We start from the raw sequence: 18,315 nt of genomic DNA, 5'->3' as shown, positions 1-18,315 counted from the left end.
TATCTTTTCTTTTTTCTTTTTTTTTTTTATTACCAATTATATATTTAATTTTTTTGCCTGTGCTGTTACTTCTGCTTTTAATGTCTAAACAAAAAAAATGCACCTGCAACATAGCGCGGACACATCGCTAGTTATTATTAACTAATAACAATAACACTCGGAAAACATGAGGCAAAAGCAAAGAAATAAGTTGTTAATTAGCTGTTTGAGAGTGTAGAATCCATATCTCAAAGGAAGCATTTAACTGAGAAACCCAGTAATTTTTTTGAGTATCAAGAATAGTTGTTTAAGTTGATTTTCCGAGTTTTGAAAAACGAAAAGCCAACCTATCTAAATCAAAGTAATTAGTGAATAAGAAATTATGTCATGTGAGATGATGAAAGATTACGAAAGCATTGATTTTTTTTTTTTTAAGATGCATCAAATTATTTATTAAGATTTCATTTGATAACTCTTCAATTTTCATTTTTGCATTTCTCAAACAGAAAAAGTATATAACAGCATCAGTTGCATCTTTTTCTCAATGAATCAATGGGTAAATATGGGGCATATATTTAGCATTATCTTTGATTTTGAGAGTTCTTACATTTTTTCTCTTCCAATCAACTCCAGTTTGATTTGAAAATAAAAGATTTAATTTCTTTTTCCCTTTAAGATACGTTCAATATTGAAAAAAATATTTGTGTTCTTTCAGTTGCGATTCAATCAAGCATAGAAACTAATTCAATCAAACTTAGAAATTAATGAAACATTCATGTCGTTCATATATACTAATTCTAGGTCAGTGAAGTCTCTAATTCAATCTAATCTGGCAAGTTACTAAAACCTGTCCTCATTTGTAAGCTAGTCCAAGCTTATACCATATTTTAAGAGCTTATATCATATTGCTTGGTAGTTAATACCATAGTTTTCGTTAAAAGATGAACTGTAACAAGTTCTCTAATTGTCCATTCATATAATAGTGTAATATTATTAGAAAGAAAGAAAGAAACAACAATCAAAAACTATATATGGCAAAGGAAGTTCACAACTGATGAACAATTTCCAAACACATAAAGCAAAATTAGGGACTTGTTACTATGATATACTAATAAAATTTAGAATGGAGAGAAGCTGTTTTAGCCAATTCTTGGAGGGCTCTGAACTTTTCCTGAAGGATCAAGATATAATCAAACCCGTCCTTGGTTGAAATCCATGGGAACAAAGGAATTAGCTTCTACCACCTGAATCTGGACTCTTGGCATGTCTTCCTTAATCTTTTTCTCTGCTTCCTTTGGGGTCAGCCCTACTAACTCGGGCCATTCCATTTTTGAAGCAGTGTTTGATCCAAGCAAACTCCCGTAAGTTCCTGCAAGAGTAAAAATAAATATCAAATTTAATTCTGAAGAAAATAAATATTTATTCAGGTTCCCTATCAAAGTATAGGAAACAATCATTTAGATCGAGCCACTCCTCAAAGATCAAATAATAATATAATCCCATCAAAGATCTAGCAGAATAGATATCTGATCATTTCAATAATCAAAAACTGGGAACTGTTGATATGGGAAGAAGGGAAGCAAACAACTTACTTGGTAAGACTGGGGTTGAATCTGTCAATTCACCAGGTTCTTTTTCAGCGCGTTGGTTCCTAGTCATGGCAAAGCAATACTAGTTTGTTGACTTATGAAGGGCAAACTGGATTAAACGTCCTCTTCCTGTTGACTTTATCGAATTTTCGATCTTTGGTTTTGCCACATGGAGAGAGTTCTAGAGTCCAAACAACTTCTTGACACGGCTGGCATAGAATTTGATAATCTCTATGCGCTACACGAATGTCCCATTCCTGCCAGGCCGTCTTGTTAAATGTCGACTCTTATAAAATTCAGGACTTAGCCTTGAAACGCAGGGACAATGGCCCAAAAGTATGAACCTTCAACCTGTGAATACACAAACTTTTGGGCTTTTAATCCAACCATTTAATTATCTTTAATTCATAATATTGGGCTTTTTTTTTTTTTTCAGAATTCAACAGTCTTAGCTTCCATTATCCTGCCAAAGGGCCAAATTGGTATTTATTGCCACGCTCTGATCTCTCTGTTACCAGTCTTGCTCTCTGGGACTTCTCTCTCTTCGGAACCATCGTTCCCACGAGCATTTGCTGAATCTCCTAGAATCATGATAAAAGTCATGTTTGCAGGTGTGGACAGAAGACGAAATTCCAGAAGTCTTTCAGAGCATATATTCAAGTTATCAGCGGTCTAAATCAGAGGAATTTGAATCATGATAAATATTGTGGCGTGACTTGCAAAGCATGAAAAATACACGTAAATAGAAAATTCAATTACTTGGTTGAAACCTGAAGGAGAGATCTCCAAGGATTAGAAATGTCACAAAGAAGTTTTTTTTTTTTTTGGATAATTTATAAGTTTATTGTCTAAAAACAGTTATTTACTGCTACCAATATATCACTTATATAATTTCATCTCTCACTCTTGCTTCTATACAAATATATCCCTTCTTAAACCCCATTTCTCACGTAAATCTTTATTTACACTATCAAAAGCAATATGTTTCAGTCCCATCAATCTCAGTTGTATCACTTCTTTTATCATTCTAAGGATCTGCCCTTCATTACTTTCCTCAACAACAAACTGCCTCTTGTTCCTTTCACTCTAAATCAGATAAATGTATGCACCCCATGCCAGTCTCAATATGATAGATATTAGTGCCTTCCCTCTCACCCTGCTTATAGCCCAATGGAATTCCTCTTTCCAACTAGATACCTCTCTATGTAAGTTGCAGAGCTATAAAACCTGTTTCCACACAGCTTTAGAGTAATTGCAACTAAAGAAGATATGGCTCCTAGACTCATCCTCTTGTTTGCATAGCACACACCCTATTTCATTTGTAATCCCCCATGCGTTCAATCTATCCTTGGTAGGGAGTCTATTTAATATCGCCATCCAAGCTATGATTGCATGTTTGGGTACATGCATCTTGCACCATATTAGCATGTGCCACACTACCTTCATTTGCTTCGGTCTCAATTCTTCCCATATAGCTGTAACTGAGTTCTCAGTACCTCCCCCATTCCATCCTATCCTCTGTTTGCAATCGAGTGGCATGTCTCCTCATTTGTAATAGTTTTTTCATGCTCCAACTGCTACTTTGTGTAATAGGTACCTCCCATATATTGCGCACTTTAAGCACATAACTATGCACCCATGCAATCCACAATGAACCTGCTTGTGAGAAAATAGACCATAGATTTCTAATCATACAAGCCTGATTCCAAATGAACAAGTCTTTTAACCCGAGTCCTTCGGATTTAGGCCTACATAGAGTTTGCCATTAACCCTTGCCCCTTTAGCTGATTCATTCTGCCCTTTCCAGAAGTATCTAGAACATAGCTGTATAACCTTTTGGATCACCCTTTTTGGCAGCATAAAATGTCTGCACCAGTAGCTTTGAATACTAAATATGATCGATTGTATCAGCTGCAGTTTACCTGCATAAAATAAATTTTTTACTGCCTAACTACGTATTCGTTATCTTCTCTATTAGTGGAGTACAATCCTTTATGGAGATCCTACGTGTTACTAATGGAACCCCAAGGTATCTTACAGGGAGTGTGCCTAGTTTGAATCCTGTCACCTACATTATCTCTTGTAATGCACTTCTTGGAACACCTGTAGAAAATAGTTCACTCTTCTCGCAATTAAGCTGAAGTCCCGAATATGAATAAAATAATTGTAGTACCTGCTGTATCCCAGAGATGGACTCCAACTTTCCTTTTGTGAAGATTAGCAGATCATCAACAAAGCACAAGTGCGTTAATCTTATCTTCTTGTATTTTGGATGATAAGAAATAACCTCATAATGTGCTGCTGCATCCAAGAGCCTCGATAAGACATTCATTGCTATAACAAAGAGATAAGGCGATAAAGGGTCACCTTGCCTGACGCCTCTTGCACCTCGAAAGTAGCCTACCAGCCCCCCATTGATGGATAAAGAAAATCTTGGAGTAGTTAGACAACTCTTAATCCATCCTACAAATCTCCTTGGAAACTCCATAGCTAACAAAACATTTATTAGAAATTCCCAATTTAAGGAATCAAATGCTTTCTTCAAGTCTACTTTTATCGCACATCGAGGAGAAAGTGTTGCTCTACTATATCCCTTTACCAGTTCTTGGCCCATAAGAAGTTTTTTCACACGCTAAATACTCTTTTTGTGTGTGTGTGTGGGGGGGGGGGTGTTATTGCAGCCGACTTTCAGTAGATTGGACAAAATCCACATTTTTTCAAAATTTCTATGTTTTGTTTAAGCCACAAGTTTTCATGCAATTTCAAATACAGTGCATTGCTCAGAAATTACTTACTTGCATAGGCAAGTCAAGGTTGCTTAATTCCTTCAAACTCCCTTCTCAAGGTATTTATTATTTTAATAATATTTTCTTTAAATTTTGTGAGAACCTTTTCTTCTTTTTTTTTTTTTTGTGAGATTTCCATTTATCCATTTTCTTACCCATGTTTTACTAGCAACTTGCAATCATAGTGTTTCTGGATTAACCATTTTTAAAAGCATAAGCAATAAGATTAATGGGATTTTATGGCATTAAGATGATGAATTTTAATATCAGGTATTGAAAAAGGTGTTTAAAATTGAAATTAGGTTCCACAGCACATTTTGGACTCCTTTACTATGCTCCAAAATTAAGTTGATTGGTGGTCGGGTTCATATTTCACAATTGCAGAAAATCCAAGCAACCCACTTATCCTGCCACGGACGTGGAAGAGTGTTTCGAGGGTTGAAAAAGCAACATCCAAAAGATATAAACACACAAATACCAGGTTTTTAAATATCTATAGGAAATAAAGACTGAACCTTTGCCGAAATTTTCTATTTCGATGTATACAAAGCAATGGATTCAGATTTATTAAAAACTCCAAAGAAAGTTTACTGTCATCGACCTCCTGAAAGCAGAGACTCTGCAACAGAAGATGAATAGGAGAATCCCTTGCAAGCAGAAGATGTATACTACACAGCAAAACATCAAACCCTTCTCGATGGGCAAATGTTAGGCCACTGGAAGAGAGACAAAGTGATGACATTTCTGGAAAAGAAATATCTCCTCCTAAAAACTGAACAACTTGGCGCATGATTGGCCTTGCTTCAGGCTCTGAATGGGAGCAGAGCAACCCAAGTTTTATGACCAACTCAACTTCCTCTGCTACATAATCTGTACCCAAATTTGGATCCTTTGCCTCAAGTATATCACCTTCGTACCAACAAGAATACACCCAGTCAAACAAGATTACATCTTCTGTTGGAGATTGTGCCTGTATTGGCCTTCTTCCGCAGGCAACTTCAAGCAAAAATGCCCCAAAAGCGAACACATCAGTGCGTGGTGTGGCTTTCCCAGTTCGAATATGCTCTGGAGCCAGATAACCAAGAGTGCCAGCAACATGAGTTGTTTGAGGATCCATTCCATGATCATAAAATCTAGCAAGGCCGAAATCTCCCAATCTTCCATTTAATTCACCATCTAGGAAAACATTACTAGCTTTAACATCTCTGTGAATCACAACCTGCTCCCTTCTTCATGTAAATAAGACAATCCTGATGCTAAACCTTCGATGACTCTGAATCTTTGTCTCCAATTCAGGGTGACCTTCGGTTGGTCATGCAAATACTTATCAAGACTTCCTTTAGGCATGTAGTCATAGACCAAAAGAAGCTCACCTTTACGCCGACAATATCCCAAGAGTTGAACTAAATTCCGGTGACGGAGACGACCGATACGCACAATTTCTGTTACAAATTCCTTCATCCCTTGCCTTGATTCACGTGAGATTCTTTTCACTGCAACCTCGAGTTTACTGGTTGGCAGAACTCCTTTATGCACCATACCAAATCCACCAGCACCCAATAGCTCCTTATCTTTGAATCCTTTTGTAGCAATATATAGATCTTTATACTTGAATCTATGAGTGCCATACTGAAGCTCCCAATCTTTAACAACTTCAGCAAACTTTCTCTTCCTTCTCATGTAATAAACTAAACTGGAAGCTGCTGTCAAACCCAAACTCTCTAAAATCAAAGGCAACACAATTGTCAAAAATTTTGATGTTTTCTTGGGTCCTAACGGAGGAAACTTGGGAAGCTGAGACAGGGTAAGCTCTTGCGCCTGACCATTAATCTTAAAGCTTCAACCTAAAACATAATGATATGTGTAAAAAGAACCGGTTGACGATGAAAAACCAACATACATCTCATTGTTAATAATTGAAGAAAAATCGCGAGACAAAGATAGAAGTGGAGAATCGGGTTTAGAAACATTAAATGGAGCTAAAGTAGCATCCATTATCTTCTCTAGACCATGATATTCGACCCAAACTTGCATCCGTTGCCCACTGATCAGAGTCAGGTTTTGAACTGACGGGTGACATCCTCATAATATCCAGCTGGAAAAGCTTATTAGACATTAACCCATTAATATCAATCCCAACGTGGTTGTCATTGATTTCAAAAAACTCGTTATTTTGTATCGTATCGAGTTCTACAGCAACAACATGGTTTGTATCATTGCCATTGTTGGACCCATTGAAGAGTCCAAGATACTGGCTTGGAAGAGCTCCAGGGGGGGCCCTGGTGGGTGCAATCACGAAAGTGATTCCATGGCCGCGGAGATTTGGATATACAGAAACAATAGCGAAGACAAAGGTCGTAGAGACGGAAGAAACTAAACCGTTTGTTGAGTTCTTGAAGTTTACAAGGTGAGGGTGGAAAGCATGACCTTTTTGTCGACTGGTTTCATTGGTAAGCTTTAGGAGTCCATTGGAAGTGAATTCTGCGATGCCATCAAGGCTTAGATTAGCGGAACGAAATCCGTTGTAGATGAAATCAGCATCATCGGCAGCGGCTAAGTTTACCAGAAGAGTTAGCAGAAATGCTAATCTGAAACACATGGCTGAAGTCTGCTTGCCCTATTCTCCTTCTCTGTCTTTGCTTTTCTTTGCTTTATTTTTTTTTTTCTCGATCATCTAATAGTGCTTGAGATCAGTATGAAAGTTCATAGAATATCTCACCCATCACCCGTTCAGGTACTTGGCCCGTTACCACAGTAATAGGAAAGTTTTAAATTTACCCTTCACCATTGCAAAGCAAGTTTATCATATATTTATCCCAAAAAAAAAAAATAGAAAAAGAAAAAGCTTAATCCTTAAGTCTTTACCTCTGAAGTTGCTGTCGCACAGTAAGAAGTGGGAACAAGAGACGACCGTAAATTTGACGCCGGTTTCCCCACGCAATTCTTAATGATCATTGGGACCCCTGACACCGGCACCATGCAGTCAAGTTCACCATTGGAAGTTTCCAAGAGAAGGGCATTGGTCAACCCCAGTAAGCGATAAAGGTCCAGGCAAGGTTGCTCTGTTTTTTGGAATTTTTTTTGGATAACCAGTTTTTGAGTCTAAAAAAGGTCTGTTTTTAACAATTTTTATTAACTAATAACAATAAAATTCGGAAAACATGAGGCAAAAGCAAAGAAATAAGCTGTTAAACTGATTAATTAGTTGTTTGAGAGTGTAGAATCCATATATATTTCGAGGAAGCATTTCACTTATCAAAGGTGTTTAAGCTGATTTTCCGAGTTTTGAAAAGTAAAAAGCCAACCCATCTGAATCAAATTAATTAATGAAAAAAGAGATTATTTCGTGTGAGATAATGACAGATTACGAAAGCATTGATTATTTGTTTAAAATGCATCAAATTATTTATTAAGATTTCATTTGATAACTCTTCAATTTTCATTTTTGCATTTTTCAAACAGAAAAAGTACATAATAGCATCAGTTTCATCTTTTTCTCTGAATCAATGGGTAGATATCCATGGGATATATATTTAGCATTACCTTTGATTTTGAGAGTTCTTATATATTTTCTCTTCCGATCAACTCTAGTTTGATTTGAAAATAAAGGATTTAAATTCTTTTTCGCTTTTGGGTACGTTCAACATTGAAGAAAATTCTTACGTTCTTTCAGTTGCGATTCAATCATGCTTAAAAATTAATGTAAAATTCATGTCATTCATATATACTAACTCTAGGCCAATGAAGTCTTTAATGCAAGCTAATCTCGCAAGTTGCTAATGTTAAAAAAAAAAAAGTAAGAAAAGAGAAATAATAAAAAAAAATTTTGGTTTTGAAGTGTAAATAACACTTAAAGGTAATTATGTCTTAAGGATACAATAAAGCTTCAAACTCTTCAGTCAAAAGCAATGAAAATTATTATACTGAAAGATTTATTTATAATGAATAAACAGACATAAATTCATATTCAGATGGTTATGACCTTCAGTATAATCATGACTTTTATGAATAATAATCTATTTATATTCAAATAGTTATGACCATTTGTTATATGATAGTTGTTTATGTTTAAACATAATTATTTAAAATATCAATAAAATTAATACAAAATTAATTTTATTAATCAATAATTAAATATTTCTATCCAATATGAGATGCATCATATTCTAAACTACTAACAATCTCTCATTAGTTTGGAATGTTGGTGCTTAATTTTTACCTTTTACACAAATAAATATTATGAATACAAGAAGATATATCTCAATTTAAACATTCAATTAGCGTATATATATCTTAAAATTTTAATGAAGTTGATGGTGTCCGTAGATTAAACCTCAATTCCTAGTAATAAAATTGAAAATATAACACACATAATATTTATTTATTCTTCTATCAGAGGTTTATAACTACTTTTAGCACTATTATGGTCATGTGTTTATCCTATTCACAAATATTTACAAGAGAGACTCCAATTCTTATTGTTGAAGCAACATCACTTTTATGTTTATATAGGTAGAATTCTCGTTATATCTCCATTGCTTTAGACATTTAAAATTTTATTAAAAGTATAAAAACACATCCTTCACACGCAATAAATCACACTAGTTTCTAAAATTTGAATGAATTTTACTAGTATTTAACAGACACATAACAATAACTTGTTTTTGCCTATTAAATTTTGTAATTAAAGGTTACTAATTCAAAGTTAGGTTCCCATTATTGATGTCTAATAGTAAAAGTTTAAATCCATTATACTTGTAGTACTACTAACTGATATCTTGGAATTTGATTTTCTTTTATGGTAATTACCTCCCCTTGAGATTGAATCTCTAATATAATCACTTCAGGCTAATATGTTCAAACTTTTTATTTTATATGTCATTTATATGCTCCAGACATTATTGCCTTATTCTTATCAAGTTAAGAAACAGTTGGTTTTAATTGTGGTCACAACTTTATATTTATTAATTTTAACCATTTTATTTCCATACTTTTATATATTTTTAATACAATTATATTTATAGTACAATTGAAAAAACTCAATGAATAAACCAAACGATTTTAGTCCTTTTAAGGTTTTTAAGGACCTTTTTATAACTTTACTTTAATAAGTGTTTAAATTTATTAGCTTGTATAATTTGCTTATAAAATTATACTAAAATCTTACAACATTATGGTGGTAATTTTTATTTTTTTTTTATTTTTATCCCCTCCAACATGCGCAAATATGCATTTTTTTATTAAAGAATAGCTCATTTAATTATCAAGATATATACTTAATCAAGTTGCCATTTCATTTATCTTTTCACTATTTGGTTTTTTTTTTTAAGTATGAGGCCTCTAAATCCACTCTTAGTGAAAGATAATTAGCTAATATCTTAATATTTCAATAAAAGTTTCAAAACTTTTATATTTTAACTCAATATAAGAGTTTACACCAATAAGCAGATTTCAAATATAATCATGTTTCTATAGTCTTCTTTTAAAATTGTTATGTCAATTCATAAATATTTATATGAATCTTTTCATCATGGATACTGTTAATATATTTTTATTACCATGAACAAGACCATTTTCATCACTTAAATGGATCAAATAGCATTCTTTGTTATAAAAGTTTTCAAATTCATAAGATCTTTGAATCACTTATGGCTTTCAAAGTAAATATACGTTGAAATTTTCACTATATTAAACCATAGATGATAAATCATTTGTACAATCAATGAAGTAGATCATATACATAACAAAAATTACCACAATGTGATCAAGATTGTAGTATCAATTTTGGCTTATGGCTATTCTAAGCCAACCATAATAATCTACTTTATACCTACAAATCATGTAGATTTGGTTATTAAAATTATCATATTTATAATAATGACTTTTAGTGAAAATCAACTATTTTAAATGTTATCATGAGTTTTCAATACATATAGTAATTGTCCAATAGCCAATTTCAAGTTCATGATTATTGAAACTTCTAAACTTGATTTTAAAATTTTATAAAAACTTTATTTCTCCATCATTGTGTAGCCTATATATCTATGTTATTTACCACTTTAAATTGGTCATAACATTTTTGGATATATAATAAATTCAAACTTAACTCATATAACCAATATGACTATATACAATAAAAGTTCATAGTATATTAAACTCAAATTTCAAAGACTTTCACAATCATTTTGTGATCATATGTTCATTTCTAAATCACCATATCAATACAAGTCACGAAACATGAATCCAAAAAATTGTTTTCATATAATAGTATAAACAATAATTATAATATGAGTTCTACTCATATTTCAAGCAAAAATTCGTGATGAATTTGTATTGATTAAATTATTGATTGACTAACTTTAAGGTTTACGGTTTTCACAAATCAATATTATTATCTAAGCTCATATGTTAATATGATATATAACCAGCCATATCCTTGCCATTGTCATAAAACTATTGAAGACCTCGAAAACTTATTCACATTTCATTTTAACATCCTGTAAAAAGCCATTCTTTCAGGTACAAAAAGCAAAAATATCTCCATTGTATTTAACTAATAATGTACTAATTGGATGATGGCATTCTATCTCTATAGCTCATATCTTTCTTATATGTATAAGAAAGAAAATTTTATCTCATCCAGTTCATTTTCGTAATATATGGCAAACTATACCTATGTTCTCCATGCCATCACAAAATGGAATTAAACACATATATGTATTGGTGCCTTTGGAACTTTTAATTTGCATGTTCTTTTCTAATTTATAAACATGCCTAATTAGACATTGATGGGCATCCTTCAAAATGCTAGTAATCGACAAATGCATCAATATTTTTTATGACATGCTTTTTCGTTTAATCAATATCCCATATGCGAAAAGCAACAATGCTTTTTTGTAGCTATTTATTAACTCTTTAACGGCTTTTTATGATTTTTATTTTGTGATTGTTCACAATAAAATTTTATTTTGTAAAATCACTTTCAGTGTAATACACCTAGTAGGCAAAATACATGTCACACTGACCATATTTCTAATAATAACAATTATTTGATTTATTATCCACCAATTAATCCAAGAAACACCATATCTTAATAATAATTATTCACATATATCAATTTAATTTTAATTGATTTTCATGAAAATTGAACACAAATCAAAATTTAAACCAATAATAAATTTAAAATATATATATCAACATTTGATTTATAAAGATCAACAAAGATAAACTATACAAATAGCTTGACTCAACTTATTATCTTAATTTTGCTGTCATGATTTAAAAATAAAACTAATCTTGTGGTCAAATCTTATTTTCTACATATATTCTCCACTTATATCCAATTTTTCATGGTAAATACCTTTACTTATTTTCAATTGTTTTCATAAAAACCATGAGACAACTTGCCTATTCTATATATAACCAAGACTTGATAATTAAATAATTAGTTATTCTATTAGAATCCAATTTAATTCGTTACTTGATAATAAATGATAATTCTTTTGGTTATAAATCAATTCATGTCTTTCTTTTTTATGTTATCATGCTATTTCTCATCCCAATCTTAATAAGTATCAATTTTTCAAATAGATAAAATACAATTGTAGAGCCAATTTCAATACATGTATAAACTTATGCAATATAATCAATAGTTTGTATATTATGTTTTGACTTTACACACTAATAAAATTAATTGTTAACATATTTATCTCATTCAGTCAATCTTTTTACCAAAAATTATGCAAAAAATAAAAAATCTTTATGAAAATTAATATTTTGGTCCATAGAAACATTAATCATTTGACACTTTGAGCCTTCTCCAATAATAATCTCCAAATCATGCCAATTTCTTTTCTTTATATTTTCGTCATACAAAATATAACTTTCTCATAATTACCTTTAAATTGTAAGAAAAAATAAATATGAGAAGAAAAATAATAAAAAAAAAAATTTTAACTTTGAAACATGAAGCACACTTTTTTAAAGGCAATTATGCTTTTGGGATATAATAAAATTTCAAACTCTTCAATCAGAAACAATAAAAATGATTATACTAAAAAATTTATTTATAATAAATGAATAGACAAAATTTTATTTAGATGATTATGATTTTTTGTATAATCATGATCTTTATAAATAATAATCTATTTATATTCAAATAGTTATCACCATTTGTCATATGATAATTATTTCTGTTCAAACATAATTATTTAAAATATTAATAAAATTAATATAAAAATTAATTTTATTCATCAATAATTAAATCTTTCTGTCCAATATAAAATACATCACATTCTAAACTACTAACAACTAAAACCTATCTTCATTTGCAAGCTAGTCCAAAGTTATATCATATTGCTTGGTAGCTAATACCATAGTTTTGGTTAAAAGATGATCTGTAACAGGTTCTCTATTAACCATTCATATAATAGTGTAATAGTACTAGAAAGAAAGAAACAACAATAAAAAACTATATATTACAAAGGAAGTTCACAACTGATGAACAATTTCCAAGCACATTAAGAAAAATTAAGGACCTGTTACTATGATATAATAATATAATTTAGAATGGAGAGAAGCTGTTTTAGCCAATTCTTGGAGGTACTCTGAACTTTTCCTGAAGGATCAAGATATAATCGAACCCGTCCTTGGTTGAAATCCATCGTAACAAAAGAATTAGCTTCTCCCACCTGAATCTGGACTCTTGGCATGTCTTCCTTAAATCTTTTTCTCTGCTTCCTCTGGGGTCAGCCCTATTAACTCGGGCCATTCCATTTTGGGAGCAGTGTTTGAACCAAGCAAACTCCCGTAAGTTCCTGCAAGAGTACCAATAAATATCAAATTTAATTCTGAAGAAAATAAATATTTATTCAGGTTCCCTGTCAAAGTATAGGAAACAATCATTTAGATCGAGCTTCTCCTCAATGGTCAAATAACAGGATAATCCCATCAAAGATCCAGCAGAATAGATGTCTGATCATTTCAATAATCAAATATTGGGAACTGTTGGTATGGGAAGAAGGGAAGCAAACAACTTACTTGGTGAGACTGGTGTTGAATCTGTTAATTCACCAGGTTCTTTTTCAGTGCGCTGGTTCTCAGCCATAGCAAAGCAATTCTAGTTTGGTGACTTATGAAGGGCAAACAGGTTTCAATGTCCTCTTCCTGTTGATTTTATCGAATTTTCTATCTTTGGTTTTGCCAGATGGAGAAAGTTCCGGAGTCCAGACAACTCCTTGACATGGTTGGCATAGAATTTCATAATCGCTATAAGCTACAGGAATGTCCCATTCCTACCAGGCCGGCTCGTTAAATGTTGACTCTTATAAAATTCAGGATTTAGCCTAGAAACGCAGGGACAATGGCCCAAAAGATTGAACCTTCAACCTCTGAATCCATCCACTTTGGGCTACTAATCCAACCACTTGCTTATCTTTAATTCATAATATTGGGCTTTGTTTTGAATTCAACAGTCTTAGCTTCCATTATCCTGCCGAAGGCCCAATTTGGTATTTATTGCCATGCTCTGATATCTCTGTTACCAGTCTAGCTCTGGGACTTTTCTCTCTTCGGAACCATCGGTCCCGCGAGCATTTGCTGAATCTACTAGAATCATGATAAAAGTCATGTCCGCAGGTGTGGACAGAAGACGAAATTCCAGAAGTCTTTCAGGGCATATACCCAAGTTATTAGCTGTCTGAATCAGAGGAATTTGAATCATGATAAATATTGTGGTGTGACTTGCAAAGCATGAAAAGTACACGTAAATATAAAATTCAATTACTTGGTTGAAACCTGAAAGAGAGATCTCCAAGGATTAGAAATGTCACAAGTTTTTTCACACGCTAAATACTCTTTTTTTTTTTTTTGGTGCGTGGGTTATTACGGCCGACTTTCAGTAGATTGGACAAAATCCACATTTTTCAAATTTTCTATGTTTTGTTCTTAAGTCAAGCCACAAATTTTCATACAGGTGTATAATGGTGCTTTAAAACATAATGCAATTTCAAATACAGTGCACTGCTCACAAATTACCCATTTGCATAGGTAACTCACGGTTGCCTAAATTCCAAGCAACCCACTCATCCTGCCATGGACAGGGAAGAGTGTTTTGGGGGTTGAAAAAGCAACATCCAAAAGATATAAACGCAGAAATACCAGGTTTTTAAATATCTAAAGGAAATAAAGATTGAACCTTTGCCGAAATTTTCAATTTCAATGTATACAAAGCAATGGATTCAGATTTATTAAAAACTCCAAAGAAAGTTTACAATCATCGACCTCCTGAAATTTCAGACTCTGCAACAGAAGATGAATGAGAGAATCCCTTGCAAGCAGAAGATATATATGACATGGCAAAATCATCAAAGCCTTCTCGATGGGTAAATATTAGGCCACTGGAAGAGATACAAAGTGATGACATTTCTGGGAAAGGAATATCTCCTCCTAAAAACTGAACAACTTGGCGCATGGTTGGCCTTGCTTCAGGCTCTGAGTGGGAGCAGAGCAACCCAAGTTTTAAGACCAACTCAACTTCCTCAGCTACATAAGCTGTACCCAAATTTGGATCCTTTGCCTCAAGAATATCACCTTTGTACCAACAAGAATACACCCAGTCAACCAAGATTGCATCTTCTGTTGGAGATTGTGAGTGTATTGGCCTTCTTCCGCAGGCAACTTCAAGCAAAAAGGCCCCAAAAGAGAACACATCAGTGCGTGGTGTGGCTTTCCCAGTTCGAAAATGCTCTGGAGCCAGATAACCAAGAGTGCCCACAACGTGAGTTGTTTGTGGATCCTTTCCATGATCATACAACCTAGCAAGGCCAAAATCTCCCAATCTTCCATTTAATTCACCATCTAGCAAAACATTACTACCCTTAACATCTCTGTGAATCACAACCTGCTCCCATTCTTCATGTAAATAAAACAACCCTGATGCTACACCTTTGATGACTCTGAATCTTTGTCCCCAATTCAGGGTGACCTTTGGCTGGTCATGCAAATACTTATCAAGACTTCCATTAGGCATGTAGTCATAGACCAAAAGAAGCTCACCTTTACGCCGGCAATATCCCAAGAGTTGAACTAAATTCCGGTGACGGAGACGACCGATACTCACAATTTCTGCAACAAATTCCTTCATCCCTTGCCTTGATTCATGTGAGACTCTTTTCACTGCAACCTCGAGTTTACTGGTTGGTAGAATTCCTCTATACACCCTGCCAAATCCACCAGCACCCAATAGCTCCTTGTCTTTGAATCCTTTTGTAGCAATATATAGATCTTTATACTTGAATCTATGAGTCCCATACGGAAGCTCCCAAACTTCAACAACTTCAGCAAACTTTCTCTTCCTTCTGATGTAATAAACTAAACCTGAAACTGCTGCCAAAACCAAACTCACTAAAATCAAAGGCAACCCAATTGTCAAAATTTTTGATATTTTCTTTGGTTCTAACCGAGGAAGCTTGGGAAGTTTAGACAGCGTAAGCTCTTGCGCCTGACCATTAATCTTAAAGCTCCAACCTAAAACATAATGAGATGAGTAAAAAGAACCGGTTGACGATGAAAAGCCAACATACATCTCATTGTTAATAATTGAAGAAAGATCACGAGACAAAGATAAAAGTGGAGTATTGGGTTTAGGAACATTAAATGGGGCTAAAGTAACATCCATTCTCTTCTCTAGACCATGATATTCGACCCAAACTTGCATCCGTTGCCCACTGATCAGAGTCAGGTTTTTTAACTGATGGGTGCCATCCTCGTAATATCCAGCTGGAAGAGATTCATTAGAAACCAACCCATTAATATCAATCCCAACGTGATTGTCATTGATGTCGGCAAACTCGTTATTTTGTACCGTATCGAGTTCTACAGCAACAACATGGTTTGTATCATTGCCATTGTTGGACCCATTGAAGAGTCCAAGATACTGGAGTGGAAGAGCTCCAGGAAGCCCCCTAGTGGGTGCAATCACGAAAGCGATTCCACTGCCGCCGAGAGTTGGATATTGAGGAAAAATAGCGAAGATAAAGGTCGTAGAGAAGGAAGAAACTGAACCGTTTGTTGAGTTCTTGAAGTTTATAAGGTAAGGGTAAAAAGCATGACCTTGTTGTCGGACGGTTTCATTGGTGAGCTTTAGGAGTCCATTGGAAGTGATTTCTGCAAAGCCATCAAGGCTTAGATTAGCGGGCCGAAATCCGTTGTAAATGAAATCAACATCATTGGCAGCGGCTAAGTTTATCAGAAGAGTTAGCAGAATTGCTAATCTGAAACACATGGCCAAAGTCTGCTTGCCCTGTTCTCCTTTTTGTCTTTGTTTTTCTTTGCCTTCTAATAGTGCTTGAGATCGGTATGAAAGTTCATAAAATCTCTCACCCATCAGCGGTTCAAGTACTTGGCCCATTACCATAGCAATAAGAAAGTTTTAAATTTACTAGCCACCAACGCAAAACAAGCTTGATCATATATTTATGCCCAAAATAATAGAAAAAGAAAAAGCTTTATCCTTGAGTCTTTACCTCTGAAGTTGCTGTCGCACTGTAAGGAGTGGGGACAAGAGACTACCATGAATTCAACGCCGGTTTCCCCACGCAATTCGTAATGATCATTGGGACCCCTGACACCGGCCAGCACTATGCACTCAAGTTCACCATTGGAAGTTTCCAAGAGAAGGGCATTGGTCAACCTCAATAAGCGATAATGGTCCAGGCAAAGTTGCTTGGCTTTTTTTTTTGTCTATTTTTTGGAATTTTTTTTGGATAACCAGTTTTTGAGTTTGAAAAAGGTCTGTTTTTAACAATTTTTATTAACTAATAACAATAACACTTGGAAAACATGAGGCAAAAGCAAAGAAATAAGCTCTTAAGCTGATTAATTAGTCGTTTGAGAGTGTAGGATCCATATATATTTCCAGGAAGCATTTAACTTATCAAAGTTGTTTAAGCTGATTTTCCAAGTTTTGAAAAGTAAAAGGCCAACCCATCTGAATCAAATTAATTAATGAAAAAGAGATTATTTAATAGTTAAGACAACCTTAAACAAGACATTAAGATCGGGATTCTAGCCTTTTCCTCTCTCTTAATATAAGATTCTGTCTTTCTTAAATGATAAAAAAAAAAATTATGAAAAGCATTGATTATTTTTTAGTATGCATCAAATTATTTATTAAGATTTCGTCTGAGAACTTTTCAATTTTTATTTTTGCATTTTTCAAATAAAAAAAGTATATAATAGCATCATTTCCATCTTTTTTTCAGTGAATCAATGGGTTGATTTTCATAGGATATATATTTGACATTATCTTTGATTTTGAGAGATTTTACATATTTTTTCTTCTAATTAACTAGGTTTGATTTGAAAATAGAGGATTTAAATTCTTTTTCCCTCTGGGATACGTTTTGTTAGGATTGTGAGGTCTAATCCCTTTTTTTTTTTTAGATCAATCAAAGATCGTTTTGTTAGGATTGTGAGGTCCAATCCCTTTTTTTTTAAGATCAATAAAAGATTATGGGCTTTTTGACTTTTGGCTTTTAATTAAAAAAAAAAAAGAGTCCTAAAAAGGTGGGACTGTTTTTGGCGTGAAGAAAAAACGAGGGTGTGGCGCCGAAACTGAGAGGAAAAGAAGCTAAAAAAGATAGAGAGAAAAGGGTTAACGAGAAGAGAGAGTTAGCTTGAACATTTAGCTAAAATTTTATTAGTAGATTCATGATTTAATGTTTTATGTTATAAGAGATTGGATTTAAAGATTTTTAAGAATAAATTGAGAGTGTATTTATTTATTTATTTATTTGATTATTTATAGATATTTAATTTGATTTAGGTCCGGATCAATTGAGCTTGATTCAAATAGGTAAGTCTATGTTTTTTTTTTTTCTTCTTTATTTTATTTTTATTTTATTTTATTTTTATTCTATTTCTATTTTATTTTATTATTATTATTATTATTGTTTTTATAT

The 18,315-nt window shown here is 33.2% G+C and overlaps 4 pseudogenes across 3 annotated transcripts; all 4 read right to left on the bottom strand.

Annotated features, from left to right (window-relative positions):
* Nucleotides 1-950: 950 nt before the first annotated feature.
* On the bottom strand, nt 951-2,365 carry LOC111297292 (subtilisin inhibitor CLSI-I-like; annotated as a pseudogene). Its single transcript, XR_016326307.1, has 2 exons — nt 1,572-2,365; nt 951-1,348 (listed from the first exon to the last, which is right to left on the bottom strand). The product of XR_016326307.1 is annotated as a subtilisin inhibitor CLSI-I-like (transcript).
* A 2,582-nt stretch (nt 2,366-4,947) lies between these two features.
* Nucleotides 4,948-7,392, bottom strand: LOC111296583 (L-type lectin-domain containing receptor kinase IV.1 pseudogene; annotated as a pseudogene).
* Nucleotides 7,393-12,746: 5,354 nt separating this feature from the next.
* On the bottom strand, nt 12,747-13,596 carry LOC111297056 (subtilisin inhibitor CLSI-I-like; annotated as a pseudogene). Its single transcript, XR_016326204.1, has 2 exons — nt 13,394-13,596; nt 12,747-13,170 (listed from the first exon to the last, which is right to left on the bottom strand). The product of XR_016326204.1 is annotated as a subtilisin inhibitor CLSI-I-like (transcript).
* A 920-nt stretch (nt 13,597-14,516) lies between these two features.
* LOC111297145 (L-type lectin-domain containing receptor kinase IV.1 pseudogene) lies at nt 14,517-16,810 on the bottom strand (annotated as a pseudogene). Its single transcript, XR_016326203.1, has one exon. The product of XR_016326203.1 is annotated as an L-type lectin-domain containing receptor kinase IV.1 pseudogene (transcript).
* Nucleotides 16,811-18,315: the final 1,505 nt, after the last annotated feature.

This window comes from Durio zibethinus, chromosome 12 (genome assembly GCF_047325235.1).
Source record: "Durio zibethinus cultivar Kanyao isolate XHJ-2024 chromosome 12, ASM4732523v1, whole genome shotgun sequence".
Classification (NCBI taxonomy): domain Eukaryota; kingdom Viridiplantae; phylum Streptophyta; class Magnoliopsida; order Malvales; family Malvaceae; genus Durio; species Durio zibethinus.
This window is presented reverse-complemented; position numbering and strand designations above follow the sequence as displayed.